Here is a 4,668-nt window from a genome sequence, read left to right as displayed (position 1 = left end):
CAAGAAAAGGGAAAGGCTCAAAAGGTGCCAAGCTAGGTTCACACTTCTCACAAGGTTGGCCACAAAAGAGATATATTGTCAAATTGGTTCACTCTTCAAAATTCTTGCCTAAGCTCATTTCAAGTGCTTCCATCACTTAATCAACCGGACCAACGGGGCAAATTCTAGGTGTCATCAAATACAATGTTCAAAGTAATCTCATCACACAAGACATTGGTACCAAAATCGAACAAGACTCCACACTTTCTAGCTAGCGTGCAATGCTCATCACAAGAGACTCATTCGACAACTGACTAGTCACAACGAGATGCTAAAAGTTCACATATTGCCTATGTAACTTAGTTTGCCTCATTGTAGCTGCACATTCATTTCGTTCAATTAAGAGCACTATTTGAGTCATCGGTATTGATCACAACTGACACTCAAATTCACACAAGAACAGTCACAATCACACACAAAAGAGGTGGCAAAATTTTAAAATTAGGTTCAAAATCATTTTCATTCAAAACAATGGGCCACAAGCTAAAAATACAATTCAATACCCAAGATATATATCAATAAACCAATAAGCTCAATATTCACAAAAACCATCATCAAAATAGAACCACTATGGACAAAATAGTCACAAGAGGTAGGAATGGACATACCTCACCTCACCCAACAAATATAAGCAGTTGTCCTCAAATGCAACTAAAACAAAAATAGAGTATAAAAAGATAATAGAGAGGGAGGGGAAAAGTCATCCTGCCAGGCTAAGCTTGGGGTGAAGTTTGCGTCTCGGTCACTCCATTGTCTGTGCATCAGTACCTGGGGTCAGCCTCTAGCCGAGAAGCACACACATAAGCAAAATAGGCTAGGTGCCCCATCTTGAGAAGCATGTCCTGGGTGATAGAAGGCCAGGAGGCAGAAGTACCAACAGCAGATCTAAGAGGCGGGGGAGCAGCAGAAGAGCCAAGAGTGTCGGAAGGAGCGGAGCTAGAAGTACCTGAAGTCCCAGAGGCCGGAGTAGGCAAGACTGCCTCTGCAGGTAATGTATCGATATCAACCTCCGGGGATGTGTCCACCGGAGCTGCTCTCCTCATATCAGCCTCGTCCCGTGTGTACTTGGCCTCTATGCACCGGATGTCGGTAGAAGATGTGGGTGTAACCTCGACATCCCTCTTCTCATCACGACGAACACCGGCCCGATGACATAACTCTGTGATCAGTACTGGAAAGGGCAGGGACATCTGGCGCTGATTGTCCCTCATGTCTATCTCCTGCTCAATGATCAACCCTAACTTTTGCCGTTTCTTGACTATGATAGACCCAAGGCAGACCGCCATTGGGTAGTGGAGAATAAACTCATTCTGCGACGGCATAATTGTGGTGTTGATGAATCCAAACTAGTACCGAGCTGCTATGTTTGGGCCCTTCTTCTCTATCGGCTCTCCGGCCTCAATACACCTCGGGGTGGTGTCAGAAATCAATGGGGCTAGCCAACCTTTGAGGTCATCCAGAGTCTTTGTAGTGATCATACTCCGAAACTCGTGTACAAAATCTGTAGCCCTCTCAAATATAATGTTTATATCATCACAACAGCATCTGACTTTCCTCCCTCGGACCATCACAAAATCTACAGGCTTGAAGGCACTAGCCTTCTTCTTCCCCTGAGGTACCAGGTCATTGTAAGTAGCATAGAACTCCCGGACCCATGTAGGAATGTATGTGCCATGGGGTTTGGTGAAGACCTCAAATTTGTGGTACTTGAGGGTGTCCCACACGTTTCAAGCACACATCATCCAATTCTAGGTGCAAACAATCGTTAAGCAGTATAAAACCCAACGAAGAGTTTAGATCGAACCCACAGGGAGCGGTACGTGTTCAAGTTCAGTTATGAAGTACAAATGTGTTCTAGATAGTGATAGGAATAGAAATTATCGAAAAAAGACATGAAAATAAGTCTAAAAGGGTGACAACAAATGTCAGATGGGGGGTTTTGGTTTGCAATTAGCAGCTACAACGCAATCAAACAATAATGAAATAAAAATAAAGAGAAGGAATTCTGAGGATGTGATCAATTATAGGTAAATTTCACTATATGGGTAATTGAAACTACTAATAAATAGTTAAGTATCAGTGGGTATGCTGGACTATGATTAAAATAATTTTCTCTCAAACAACTATCACGTTTCAAGTGATTTCTCTCGAACATCAATAAGCTTAAAAAATAAGAACAACCCATAACCTTAATACATCCTCTCTCTCTCGAGCAAGATGGGTAGAATTAGGTTTAGGATTCATTCTCTCGAGATGAGCCCATATCAACCCAACACCTACAAACCATTAATCAAAAGCTTTGGTTCAAAATCATCTGTCTCAAGCAAGCTAAGAACTCAAAATTAAAACTGCATTTGCAACTACAATTCATAGATTAAAACATAGCTAATGATTAAACCCACTTCAATATAGAATTTAAATTAGTAATTAAGAATACCCATAAGCTAATTCAACCTATAATCACATAATAACACCCCAGGAATTGGGGTTTTAGCCACACATCATAAAAATAGGGAAACGATTACCAAATACATTCGCCATGATCTGGGTAAATGCTCCAAGTCTTTACAATGGTCCAAATTGAAGAAATTTAGAAACCCACCTGCCATTCCTCAAAATTGAGCCTCAAAAAGCTTCAAAGTCAACAATGGAACTCTAAAATTCAAAAGAAAACTCTCATCATTGGTAGTAAGATGCTCAATTTACAATTCAAAATTCAATTTATAGTTGCCCAAAATTTCTCCTGAAAGACCATTAGGCGAGATAAGTTGGGCTCACCGAGTGGTTTGGCGATCCGTCCTTTGATCTCTTCCATCACCATTATGCATTGGTTCTCAACATCCCCAAGACCTGTAACTTTGGGCGATCCATTTTATCATTGTGAAACTGATCGGCGATTTGTCGACTGCCTATTCCTGTCGCCGACTTGGTTTTTTCCCTCAGGGCTGGCACACTGGAGCTTTAGGCGGGCTGAAGAGCCACTTGGCGACTCGCCGAGTGGTCTAGGTGATCGCCAGGATTGTCTTTCTTCACTTCTTCAGCTTGTTATGCTCCATTTTGCCTGATAGTGTCCTTATTTTGCTCCTTAACTCACATACCTGGAAATCAAGGCTTTAACATCAGTTTATAGCATAAATTAGGCATTTAAGGACACTAAAACTATCAAAACAATGCCCTAAATGAGTCCAAATCTCGGACTAATCAATATTGTAATTGACAAATTTATTAGGTTAGATTTATTTTTAAAAATTAAATAATATTTGACCAATGATTCCCTCTATCAGTTGAAGACCATTTTTTGTTACCTTTGATATGCAATGTGTAAAATTTTGTAATAACTTCTTCTTGGAGAATACACATCTTGTATTTTGGAGAAATAATTATTTAAATGTACTAAAATAAGCAAAAATAAGTGTGTTTATATATATATATATATATATATTTGACTATCTCTCTTGATGATCTTCACCACCGTCATTAAACTTCATTCTTCATATCTTGATGAATTTGAATCAAATTAATCTAACCATGTCTCTTTGGTGAATCTCACATTGCTATCAAACTTTATTTTCATCTTGATGACTTGTGTGTTGACTATTATGAAATAAGAAGAAAATTTGAAGAATGTATATCTATGATATTCATCAAAGTGATCATAAATTGTCACATCATTTTTTTATGTCATTTCTTTTGATTATTAACCACGTGATGAACCAAATGAAGAAAAAAATTAAAAAAGAAGAGGATATATTGATTTTTTAAAAAAAGAAGAAGAAGAAAATGAAAATGAGTACCTAACAACTCCATAGATGATTGTTATTTATAGATGGATTAAATCGTGAAAAAATTGGTAGAAGGAAGATGAGGAGACATGTTATTTAAGTGTAGAATGCAAATGGATAGAAGTTTTTTTGTCACTCACGAAATATAATTTAAATATAATAAATATGATGATTTATTTATTTATTTAATGTACAATTGTTTAATAAAAAAATGATGGAAAAAATTCAAAAAAAAAAGAGAAAAAAGATAAATGTGAATGGAGGTCATAGAGAGGTGTCACATCACTTTGTTTGCATTTAGCTTTATTATATATATAGATAGATGTTTAATTATTTATTATTATAATAGAGGAAGGAAATTAAGAGTTATAATGGGCAATGAAGGGGCACCATATACAATATTTCAATACTAATAAAAATGGCCAATGTATAATCTTGTAAGGTACTTCAAAAGCTTATGCAGTAGGAAGTTATGAAATGTGAAATTTGTTTATAGTGTAGTGCTAAGGATGTATGGTATATGCACAAGTATTTACTTGGGGTGTGTTTGGTATGAAGGAAAATATTTTTCGGAAAATGTTTTCTCAATTTTCTCATGTTTGGTTGGGTAAAATGTTTTGAAAAATGTTTTCCAAATCAATTCATTTTTCTCAAATTCAAAGAAAATGACTTCCCTTCAAAACTTAAGGAAAAAAATTTCCAAAACTTTCCTCCAACTTCAAATTATAATTTTTTTGTTGAAAAAATCAATTTTTTGTTGTTGAAAAAATAAATTTATAGCTTATTTTTAAAAAACATTTTTCAACTTCAATTTTTCTATTTTTTTACCCACCTTCACCCCCCCCTA

The sequence above is a fragment of the Solanum tuberosum genome, unplaced genomic scaffold (assembly GCF_000226075.1).
Source record: "Solanum tuberosum cultivar DM 1-3 516 R44 unplaced genomic scaffold, SolTub_3.0 scf00044, whole genome shotgun sequence".
NCBI classification, from domain to species: domain Eukaryota; kingdom Viridiplantae; phylum Streptophyta; class Magnoliopsida; order Solanales; family Solanaceae; genus Solanum; species Solanum tuberosum.
Note: the sequence above shows the minus strand (reverse complement) of the source record.